Source organism: Elaeis guineensis, chromosome 4, assembly GCF_000442705.2.
Source record: "Elaeis guineensis isolate ETL-2024a chromosome 4, EG11, whole genome shotgun sequence".
Taxonomy (NCBI): Eukaryota; Viridiplantae; Streptophyta; class Magnoliopsida; order Arecales; family Arecaceae; genus Elaeis; species Elaeis guineensis.
The window spans coordinates 119,309,906-119,323,239 of record NC_025996.2 but is presented as its reverse complement, the minus strand read 5'-3'; the positions used below and the strand labels follow the sequence as shown (position 1 = coordinate 119,323,239).

General features: G+C 35.2%; 1 pseudogene; it reads left to right on the top strand.

Annotated features, from left to right (window-relative positions):
* Positions 1-1,258, top strand: part of LOC105042737 (uncharacterized) — a 2,937-nt pseudogene extending 1,679 nt beyond the window's left edge.
* The last annotated feature ends 12,076 nt before the right edge of the window (positions 1,259-13,334 follow it).

Sequence of the window (13,334 nt, the reverse complement as noted above, 5' to 3'; positions counted from 1 at the left end):
GTTCTAATCTACCCATATCCTTGGGTAGCCAAAGAAATTAGATTCGGATTGTATCTTTCACACCAAATAATGATTGATCTTCTTTCATGATGTGGACATTTTATGTTATCAGGCATCACAAAAATTTGTTCTAGATGGCAAATTGTTTAATAGTATGATGTATGACGAATTGCATTAGAATTGTAAAATTAGAAATTATTACTTCGGGTATAATTTTCAAAGACATGATTTTATAAGATACATGCAAGGTGTCAATGCTCATGAAGCCAATATTTGACTTGTATCTCTTGTATTGGAGAATCTTCCTTTTAAAAAAAAAAAAATTGATGAGAATGTTCTTGCAGGAGCATAATACATCCTTGTGGCGATAAGAAGGCACTAGTTTTCCAGAACCTTATTTTAAGACTCAATTACAAATGATAACAAGCCTCATCCAATTCATTATCTGCTGCTCTATATTGTATAATGATATATCTTGTATCATATATCATATATTAGATCATATATTATATAACATATACTTTTTTCTATAGATAGAAGAGCATGGGAGGGAGCCCGGTAAGGTTGAGTTCTATAGAATGACTCATATGCACCGAGATGGCAGCTTTGTACAAGAGGAGTCCAGAGAACTAATCGTATGTATTGATTTATTTATTAAATAATTTATATTATAAATTTTTATTATTAATATATAGATATGTTCTTTAATATATAGGATAGGACAACTACACTTATTGCAGAGCGTATCAATGAGTCATCATCATCTACGGAGTGCAGTAGTGTCGAGGACCAGGTGTTTACTGAGCTTATGGGATCAGAGCGTTATGGCAAAGTAAGGGGTTATGGAGTTAGAGTTACCCCCACTCAGTTATCTGCAGTGAGCAGATATACTCGAGAGTATAGACAGAACAACAGCACTGTAGAGGTCCATAGGCTAGAGACACATATACAGGAGATGAGTCAGAGATATTACCTACAGATAGAGGAGCTAAAACGGAACTATCAGACAAAGATCGTGTCATTGAGGACTCAGGTGGATCAGATTACATCTTTTCTACGTGGTTTTGTCTCGCATCAGGTAATTAGCTATATATAATTTTTAGATTTTACATTATTTTCATGTATATCTTTATTGTATAGGCTTTATGAGTTGTATGTACTAATTTCTATATTCTCTACTTAGTAAGCTTTTTCCTATTCCTTACAGGGTCCCAATACTTCTAGAAGCCGCCGAGATGATGTTACCATGCACAAGTGATAGATCTCTCTCTCTTTTTTTTTTAGAGTGGGTTCTACTTGAATTCCCTTTTGTTCAGTTTGAGCTTTTAGTTTAGGGCTTATAATTTTGGTTTCATTTGTTATGAGTTCTTTCGGGGGTAGCTTCGAGGTAATCCAGGTCTAGGCATGATGGATATGGTGGTTTGTTACGATTGACTAACAGATATCCTTTTAAGAGCATATCTTTCTCTTATGAACTTCGAACTGAATGAAATGGGTTTTATTTTATTTACTTCAAATGGCCTGAGCGATTGTTGGTTTTATGATAGATCATGCACAAATTATGTTGTCCATTTAGATTTTCGGGTGGTTGAAGATCTTAGAATGCTGGTATCTTCTTTTAGCTTTTATTATGGTAATCATCTCCCACCTGGTATAAGCTTTCTGATATATGTTGATGAAATTGGATTCCTTTGTTTTGTCAATATTGGCTGCTTTACTGCTTGTGACAGCATGAATCCTGAAGATTAGTTTCTAATGGCTATGCTTCTAAAGCAGATGATCTTTCAGAGAGCTCCACTTGTGTTGAATCACATTCCTTATTTGAAGTAACAACGAAACAACTCTGCTGGGACCTTGCAAAATTTTTCAGACAAAACAAGGACAGACGTTCTTCCTGTGATGTATTAATATGTCACTCAAAACGGACCATATATAGGTATGACCAAGAGGGAAGGTCATATTCATTGAAATTAATATGTCAGTCAAAACGGACCATACATTAAATACTGTCACAGAGGGGCTTGTTAATTTGTCTAAGTAGATCTGGGTCATAATGTAACCAAACTCTTGACTTGGTCGCTACATGAGAACATGTTTGTCTAAGTAGTTCTGGCTTGTAAAATATAGGATACATTGAACATGATAAACAGCAGTTATTATTTTTATCATTGCTACCATTGCTTAGAGAGCTAGATTTGTTTGAAAAGGATATTAGCAATCATAAGTGCTCATAGTATTGGTGGCATTGCTTATTTTTCTGTGCTTGTGAATTTCAAATATCAGCATCATATTTTACCTTGTGCATCACAGGCATGATGTGCTAATTTAGTCCAATTGGTGTTTATAAGTACTCAGTTCAATTCATTTGCCACTAACTTTTGCTTCACAGGTTTCAGTCTCCAGTTATTAATTCACTGAGATTCACTGAGATAAGAAAATAAATCTAGGACTTTTTTCCCAAACTAGACATCAGTACAGTTTATATTCTCTGTGCCAACCCGAAGTTCGCACGTAAGCAGAGAGATAGTTTCTAATACCCAGAATCGTTAATCAGATAATTGAATTTGCTGCAAGATACAAATCCAACCTCTCAATCTATTAACACTCTGATCGGTGCATGACTTTCAAGCCACTTGCTTCTGATGCATGAATTTCCGTGATTCTATATTTTTTTTATATTTTTTGTTTAAAAAACCTTTGTGATGCTTGTAATGGTCGCAAATGACCATGGTGTCATATTTCCCAACGACGGAAATAGATGTTGTAGAAAACTATGTTAGCCGCGCTCATCCACGTCGTTAGATACCACTGAGACGACCTTTTCTGCTGAAATCCGACGGCGTTTCAAAGGGTGAAAAAGCCTATAATTTTGTCACCATTCTACGAGCGTCGTCGGACTCCAAAGATCGTTTCCCACTCCTGCATAATCGGTGCGCATCTAACACTTTGAAAAACATCGCGGACCTATTTAGCAAGCGTTTATTTGTGTTGCCAAAAGTCAAAAATAACATCGCCTATTACATATTTTTCTGTAGTATATACATGTATAATGAAATTTTTTGAGATTAATTATATAAGATGTAATAAAAATTTTTTGTGAGACATTAAATCTGATTTAAATTTATTTATATAAAATTTTTGATTTGATTTTGATCGAATTAGAGGTGTCTAATCAATGGCTGATTGAGGTTGTTATAAATCTGTTATAACAGAATTCTCCTGTTGCTGAATTTCTGATGGAATAACAACGTGAATTAAAATTTATTTTAAATTTATTTTAGCAAAATTTTAATGTTGTTATTTTTCTTATGAAGTGGGATTTATTTTAGATCTGAAGTGGATCCATTTTGATGGATATTTAGATCTGAATCCTATCAAAATTCAGCACTGTGCGAAAACAGATTTTACCAGAAATTTATTCCTTATGTATTCATATTTGTATTTAATTAATTTTCTATATGATATCAAATTGAAATTGATGTTTTATAACCAGTATAAGATATGTTTCAGATCTAATATAATGTATATAATATATTAAATCCAATTAGATTAGATGAAGAACTTAATTGATAAAATCAAGGATATATTCATGACATAAAATAGTTTTGTCAATAATTGCATGTTGATGTAATTATATCTGAAATTAGATTTCAGATCTTAGTAGCCTAGTACTCGGATTGATGAGATCACCAGACCATTCGATCATAGGAGATTGAAGAGATTAATCTCTCTTTTGCCTATTCGATGGGTTCTCTTATGACGTACAGGGGTGTCATTGTGATCCGATTTCATGAAGAAGAAAATCGAATAGATTTTTATGTATTGTCTTGATCATAAATATGTTTAGATTAGATCTAAAGTGATTTATGATTTATTACAATAAAATAAAATTTAGATATAAAATTATTTTAGATCTGAATTGTATGTTACATGTGATGTAATCGGTATTGATCTAAAGGTTGTCATGATACATGAGATGTATGTATGAAGTTTAGATCATACTTATATATGTTTAATTATTAAATATATTATAAAAATTTATTTTTATGTATTGAAACATATAGTATGCTTTATCGAAATCCTTGTAGAATAGTTCTACAGACTGAAACACATGTTTCACACACTTAATTATGAATTAAGTTTTGAATGACCTAGATTTGAGAATTAAAAATTATTAAGACACCACATAAAACGATGGGCAAAGGGTTAGCATGAATTAGGTCCTTCTAATGGGTTAGACTTAGGGTTAGAAACACATATAAACCATATAGTGAAATTGATTAAATCTAATCAAGTATTGAATTAGATCAGATCAGTATTTTTCTAAATCAATCTCAATAGTTGTAGTTTAATCAAGTTCATGTGTTTGATTCTAATAAATAGACCATGATCATGGCTCCGTGATTGAACTCAAATCTTCTGGTGAACCAAATCGAAACTAATTAATCAGTTAGTATCTAAGATAAGTTTGGCAGATTCGATCAAGTAGTTTTTAATTGGGAGTTATTCACCTAGATCATCTATAGTGAGTTAAGGGCATATCTCTCCCACTGATCTCACTTGCCAACATAGTAAATTATATTTTAATTAGGTCACTAGTCAATTCGTGTAGACCCATGCCATTAAAGTGAATCAGTGTGACTGATTTAGGTGTCTTTAGATCAGCTTGTGTCTAATTCTTTATATAACTTGGTGAAATCAGTGGGAGGATTTGCAGCTTGCAGGTCAACTTCTTCTCTTATTTTCAGATCAATGAAATCAAATCTTCTAAATTATTAGGTTCATAAAATGATAAATTTATGAGATAACTTGATCATTGCCTTCCATTAAGGTGCATGATAATGAGTCCAATATTCTAAATAGACATTCGAGACACCACACGCCTGGTGTCTGTTATATATTGGAATTATCATTCATCATATGACTATCAAGATGTACCTTCAGATCAATGCTCAGGTTGGCCGAGCCACACTCGGGTTTGGACATCCGTTTGTTGGATACACTTGGTGTGTCATGTTAATGGTTGGACCTAACTAGGATTTTCAGTGGAGGCACCACAAGCCTGCTGAAGGGAAGACTGGGGCAAAACTTATTGCTAAAAGTTGTTTGGAGAAATAATTAGTTATGAACCTATCCATAGATGTACTAGGATTGGTCAAGCCACACTCGGATCCGAATGCAATTCGTGTGGATTCTAGTACCCGCTAAAGAATTAGTGTAAGTTTTCAAGTTGGAGGTAGAGGTTACCAATTCGTAAAAATAGTGGAAGGACCTTTAGACTAAAGTTCATATCTTCAGGATTAAAAATAATTCATATACTAATAAACTAATATTTTTTCTTTCAATTATAGCCAACATACTATCCTTCCGTACGTTATTGGACAGCGACAGGCTCATTGGACCCAACTTTGATAGCTGGTATTGAAAGTTGAAGATCGTCTTGAAGCACGAGAGGATTTTATATATCCTTACGGATCAAGTACTTGAAGAACCTACAGCCAATGCTCTTCGTGTCATGAGAGACACTTATATGAAGTGGCTCAATGACCGCACGACTGTATGTTGCATGATGAGGGCAGCCATGAATGACGAACTTAGTCGTAAGTTCGAAGATGCGCAGTCAGAGGAGATCATTCAAATGTTGAATGAGTCCTTCGGCATCCTTGAGAATGTGGAGAGACACAAAACCTCCTATGCAGTATTCAATGCCCGTATGCGAGAGGGAGCTTCAGTCACTGATTATGTATTGTATATAATTGAGCAAATTGAACATCTTAGTAAACTTGGCTTTCCGTTGCATAAACAGTTAGGCAAGGATGCTATCCTCAATTCGCTATCGAAATCCTACCTACCCTTTCTCAATCATTATAGAATAACGAAGCCTGTGGTAAACTATCATGGTTTGCTAGGATTACTGCAGACTTTTGAAAAAGATCACCAGCTCCAGAAGGAGTGGGAGGTTCATCTGTAGGATGTCGATCCTCTTGGAGAGGAAAGAAGAAAAAGGTGCAAAAATCCTGTGCCGCCGATCCCAAGTAGAGCAAACCGTCAAAAGTTGATAAGAGCCGGATAGAGTGCTTCTTCTGTAAGAAGCTAAGTCGTTGAAAAAGAAATTATCCTATTTATATAGCCATCCTTGACCCAAACAGACCTAAAAATAAGAGAAAGAAGCAAGCGGTTGCTTCACAAGATACTTATATGATAACACTTTGTAATTTCTCTATTTGTGATATTACTACTTGGATATTGGATAGCGGAAGTCCTATTAATATATGCAATTCGTTGCAGAGACCGTAGGTAAGTAGAAAGTTTTGAAAGGGCGAGCGGTTCCTTAACGTTGGAGATGGAAGTCTTGTTCTAGTTCTGACCTTGAAAACTTTACAGCTTGTCTTCGAATCTAGTAGCATCATGTTAAATGATTATCATTATTGTCCCTCTTTTTTGATGAATGTCATCTCTGTAGGCCTTTTGGCCAAACTTGATTACAAGTTTATAATAAAAGATGATTTTGTGATATCATTATGAATGATACTATAATTATGCATGGATAATTAAAACATGGCATATACATAATATCACAGCCTGTTAGTGTAATATACATACCCAGTAAACACCTTAAATTAGATAATATCAGTGAATCCTACTTTTAGCATTGTAGGCTTGGTAATGTGAACAAGAATAAGATTGACAAGTTGATCAAGGAACGTATTTTTGAGATAGATGTTTGTGAATCATTGCCTACTTGTAAGTTCTATCTACTTGGTAAGATGACTAAATCACCTTTTAAATTAAAAAGTGAAAGAGCCAGCGATGTCTTAGGTCTAATATATACTGTGTATGCGGGCCTATGAACATAAGTGTCAGAGGAGGACACTACTACTTCATTATGTTTACAGACGACCTATCGAGGTATGGGTATGTCTATCTTATGAAATATAAGTCAGAATCATTTGAAATGTTTAAACGATTCTGTGCTGAAGTAGAGAAACAAACTGAAAAGAGTATTAAGACCCTTCAGTCAGACTGAGGAGGTGAATACCTCACCAGTTAGTTCCTGATATATCTAGAAAAGAATGAGATTCTCTAATAGTGGATCCCTCCTGGAATACCACAACATAACGGGGTATCGGAGAGGAGAAATCAAATCTTGTTAGACATGATCCGATCCATGATGGACTTTACGAGTTTGCCAATCTTCTTTTGGGGATATACTCTAGAAACTGCCTGCTACATTCTGAATAAGATGCTTAGCAAGTCTATCGATAAAATTTCATATGAGATATAGACTGAGCGTAAGCTGGTGCTTTCACACCTTAGAGTTTGAGGGTGTCCAGTGTTGGGTTCCAGTGGTGCAGCGGAAGGGTTAGGTGTTTAAATTTTCATTCAAAATACCTGATGCACTGGAAACCCCATACCCAGAAATCTTTGACTATAATAATCAAAGTATAATAAATATAAATTAGGATAAAAAGAATACCTATAGTGCTAATCCCAATTTTTACAAGGTATCCAAGTATCCGCTCTTCAATGGTGATCCACATGAAAACTAAACCAAGAACAGCGCTCCTTCTTCACCTTGCTTCAAGAGTTCTAGCCACTAGAACTCGACTAGTCTCATACTGGTCAAGTTTCTCCTAGAAACTCACTCCATCCTCTTAGAACCTCCTCTGGACTTCTGATCCTCCTTCTTTAGGACCCTCACAACCCTGGTTAGGACCAGATAAAGCTTTGTCTTAAATCCCAAAGCCTTGTCCTAAAACTAAAATAGGTTGTAAGAAAGAAAGGAGAGCAACGGAGATCAAATTAGAAACTCTTTCTGAATACATCGGACACCCAGTGCCCTGACCAATTTATAGTCACTAGAGAGACAACAAAAGAGAGGGATGCACCTCATCCAAGAGGTCTATCTGATCTGATTATCAAAGATAAGAGTTCCTTCAAACAGAAGGTCTCTTATCAATGATACGTCGATCAGCATCCTGCTCTGTGCGTGCTACCAGAGAAGGGATGTTTTTACATCCCTTCTCAAATTAGAAAAATCCTTAAAAATTCATGTGGATAGAGTATTCAATATTAATTCTATAACATATAATGAGTGGATAAAAATTCTCACAAATGGATGTGTTCTCACATCCTTTCATACGAAGTCTGACCACCACGCATGCAGGCATGAGGAGGAATATATGGCATCCGTTTGGCATTCAGATAAGTCTGAACAAATTCTAAAAAAATTACCAAAAATATATTGTCAAATGTAGAATCTCATCACTAAAAATTATTTTATTTTGAAAGTATTTGTTTAGGAGAAGGACTCTCCAAATCTCAAAGAGACGCGATGCTTCTACGCACATGCGTGAGACTTCCTTCCTTTTTCTAATTTTTCTCCACCCCAAAAATTTTTAAAAAAATACATATTATGCTTTGAGATGTGAACCAGAAGATGGAGGGTGATATGAGCTACCACATGCATCTTAATCCCATGCCAGAAAGACTCTTTTCTTCTGCCCATGCCAACATTTGTATGCAGAACCTGTTTTGCACCAAGAGTCCTTCACAACTTGGACTCTTCATAATTGGCATTAAAATAGGATGTGGCATCCCAATTTAGATTGCTTCTAGGTGGCATGATCTGACCCAAATGTCCATCAAATTGGGCTAGCTAATTAGCAAGAGATGACACCAAATTGATCTCCAAAGGAGCAAGGGTTCCACACGTGCTAGCATGCTTATCGAAATCCTGATTGAATCCAAAATTCCAGTCAACCTTTTTCAAAAGGGTCTTTAGCCAATTTTTATATGTGTGTGATCCATTGGATTCCATATCTAGTTGGCAGTAGGTCCGGGTGCAAGTTGACCAAATTTGATTAGATTTCAATATAATCGATTTAGGTCCAATCGAGCTAACCCGAGTTCAACAATTATAATCCTTTCTAATTGACGATCAAATTAAACTCTTTAATTTGATAAAAAATCTATAAATCAAGATTGATATCTAGTGATATATCATGACTATCCAGAAGATGTAGAATTTTGGTGAAAGTACCAAATATATCCTTCAGTGGCAAGTTACCATACAATTCAATCCTTTGATCATCCCTGCACCCTGAATATGTTCATGAGTATGAAATCATGTCAAAACCAAACACATATTTATATCGATTCTCAATTAACTAATGATGACTCCAATGAAGAAGTATTAGAAACTCTTTCTAATCTCCTTTCTGCTTTTGGCCAAAAGACTTTTCTCAAGTTATCTAGGATTGAGAATACACAAGATGCGATCTTCTTTTACTAGGAGTGATCGATTCCATGTTGACCTATTCACAATCTCCATATATACTCCACCATATCCAGAATACACTGTTCATGTCTTAATGCCATGCTTGGGTATGAACCAAAATATGGGTTCATATGCACAAGATTCTATGGTGGTCTCAGATCTAAGGATCACTTGCACAACTCTCACTTAGAGAATGATTTTTGACATGCAAGTAAGGCTTCCATAAGATGTTCTCTTTCATCGAGTCAATTCAGTGGACTCATTTTCCAAATGAGCACCCACATCCTTGTACTAGTGTCCCACACAAGTGGCTAGTGAGATCTGCCACCCTCTCCATCGAGCATACATAGGATGTGCTAGTCTATCCAGAATATTGATTTTTGACTTAATGCTCCTACGATCAGAAATATTTAAGATTAGGATTTTAGGGTTTTAGGTCTAACTAGCATGATTCATTCATGTCTCCTAAAATCATTGTCCTAATCTTTGGGGTTCATCATAATCTTAGACATAATAAGATGTAGCTAATATGATGAATCAATACCTCAAATAATAAATATCATTTCATGAGTTAAAAAATTATAAAGAAAAGTTCAATCGTAACACACTTACGATTGGCTTATAGGGCACTCTTCTTTCAATCTCCCACTTGCACTAAAGTCAATCGCCTTTGTATCTCATATAATCAAGATGGCGATCATATAGCTGCTGTGGTATGGCCTTTAGTGAATGGGTCTACTGTATTGTTCTTTCTATCTACTTGTTCAAGGACAACATCTTGTCTCTAATAAGATAGAAATGTCTGAGGATATGCTTGGATCTATAATGGACCTAGGTTCCTTAGCTTGAATAACGGCTCCAGTGTAATCACAATAGAGTGACACCGGTCCTTCATTCTTAGGAACGACTCCTAAATCCATAATGAATTTTTTCATCCAGATAGCTTCTTTAATGGCTTCACTACCAGCGATGTACTCTATCTCAGTAATTAAGCCAGATACTATCTGCTGCTTGAAGCTCTTCCAACTCACTGCCTCATTATTTAGGGTAAACACATACCCTGATATCGACTTGCTATCATCTGCTTTTCAATGATCCTCCCTTAGATCAGCTTAAAATTCGATAGCTATGCCCAAAGCATAAGTTACATCAGGCCTAGTACATAGCATGGCATACATAATTGATCCCATAGCCAAAGCATAAGGGATTTCATTCATCCTCTTTCTCTCCTTTAATGTCTTAGGATACATTTTCTTGAAGAGACGTATACCATGACTTGCAGGCAAGTAACCTCTCTTACTTGCCTCCATATTAAACCTCTTTAATATGAGATCTATCTGCTGTGATTGGGATAAGCTTAACAGTCCTTTAGATCTATCTCTATAGATCTTTATACCCAGTATATAGGATGCTTCACCCAAATCTTTCATAGAAAATTTATTCGATACCCAAGTCTTGATCGATTGCATCATTGGGATATCATTCTCAATAAGCAGTATATGTCATCGATATACAGAACCAAGAAGATAATAGCACTCCCACTTGTCTTCTTATACACATATGGTTCATTCTTATTTTTGATAAAGTCAAACTCTTTGACTGTCATATCAAATTGGATGTTCCAACTCCTCAAAGCCTGCTTCAATCCATAGATGGATCATTAGCTTGTATACTTGATTTGCCCTCCCACTTGAGATAAATCCCTCTGACTAAGTCACATAGACCTCTTCCTCTAGATTACCATTAAGAAAAATGGTTTTGACATCCATCTGTCAGATCTCATAGTCATAGTATGCCACTATAGCAAGTAAAATTTGGATGGACTTGAGCATAGCCACTGGTGAGAAGGTTTCATCATAGTCAATTCCTTAGCTTTGCTGAAATCCTTCACCACCAACCTAGCTTTGTAGGTTTTTACTTGACCATCTGCTCTGATCTTCTTCTTGAAGATCCACTTGCATCCTATTGGGATCACATCCTTAGGTGCATCAACCGAGGTCTGCACTTGGTTGATATACATCGAGTCCATTTAAGATTTCATGACTTTCAGTCATCTGTCTGAGTTTCTACTCATGATAGCTTCCAAATAGGTCAGTGGATCATCATCCTGAATGATGTTGATCATATTGTCATCAAATCTCAGAGGTACATGATGCACTCTATCTGACCTTCAGAGAGGAGGTGTGTATTGTGAATGTACCTCATCTTTAGGTACTTCTAATTGAGGATCTTCTTGTGGTCCAACCACTGGTATTTCTAGATCGATTTATAGATTATAAACTTCAGTAAGTTCAATATTCCTCCTACTGCCTCCTTCTTGGATGAGTTCATTTTTCAAAAAAGTGGTGTGCCTACTAACAAACACCTTTTGTTCAGTAGGTGGTAGAAGTAGTATCCATGAGTTTTTTTAGGATATCCTACAAAGCTACACTTGCCTGATCTAGCACTAAGCTTATGTCCAAAAATATTTCTGACATAAGTAGGATAGCCCCAAGTCTTAAGATGTTTAAGATTAAGCTTCCTTTCCTTCCATATCTCATATGGTGTGCTTGCAACAGACTTTGAAAGCATCCTATTTAATATGCATGTGGCAGTCTCTAGGGCATTATCTCTAGAAAGATATTGGAAGATCAGTGAAGCATATTATGGACTGCACCATATCCATCAAAGTATGATTCCTCCTTTCTTCTACACCATTTAACTGGGGTGTATAAGGAGGGATCCATTCAGAGAGAATACGTTTACTTTTAAGATGATTAAGAAATTTACTGGATAAGTATTCTCCTCCTAGATTAGATCGAAGAACCTCGATACCTTTTTTAGTTTGTTTCTCGATCATACATTGATACTCTTTGAACTTATCAAAGGCTTTGAATTTATGTTTCATAAGATACACATATCCGAATCTTTATAAATCTTCCATAAAGGTGATAAAATAGGAGTATCCTCCTCTGGCCTGAGTTGTCATTGGTCCATATATATCTGTATGTACTAGGGCTAACAACTCATTTGTCCTCTCTCTATATCCAGAAAATGAAGTCTTGATCATCTTACCTATGAGACAAGATTTATAAGTTTTCAATGATTCATAATCATATGGGTCAAAGAATTTTTTTTGTATAATTTGTTAATCCTTGACTCACTAATATGACCAAGACGACAATGTCAGAGATATGTGACATTCACAACTTCTCTCTTTCTTTTTATATTTCTTTCAACATGAAAAATATTTTTATTGAGTGTACGAATTAAAAGATTGTTATCAATATAACTACTGTCATAATATTCATTAGAAAAAAAATGGAGCATCCATTTTCCATTAACCTTATTTATAACCTTGTTTTTACAACAAAGATGTAGAAATAATATTTCTAATGACCTTTGGTATGTAATAACAGTCTTTTAATTCTAAAATTTTGTCTGAAGGTAAATCAAGCATACAGATTTCCATAGCCTCTGTGCTAATGGACTCTCCACTTGCGCCATAGAGCTCGAGATCACCTCTTTTCAAACTTTGATATTCTATAGTCGCTGTAATGAATTACAAATATGCGATCCATAGATGGTATCTAATACCTAAGTATCACAGTCTGAGCCACTCAATGAAAAATAGATTTGTATCATATACACACTTTTGATCAGCTATACTTGTACCCTGCTTCAAACTTGCAAAATTATTCTTACAATTATACTCCCAATGTCCAAATTTGTCATAAAATAAACAGCTAATATCCATATGGACATCTTTTGCCTTCTCATTATTACTGACCATTCCAAGGTCAGGAATATCTAGAATATCGGAGTTCTTCTTCGATACGAACCTTATTTGCAAGTTCCTCAGTCAATTCATAGAGTTGGATCGGTCAACATATTTTAATCTATGGTATCATGCAGTGAAAATAAAAAGTCATAATGCAGACTTAAATCTGTATAAATAAAGAATAATAGTATAAGCAAACTACTCAAGTTTGATATACATAACTAGTTGAGGACTTTTAAAACTAGTTATGTCTCCCACTATTTTATCGGATACCATAATCCTCTCCTATGACAA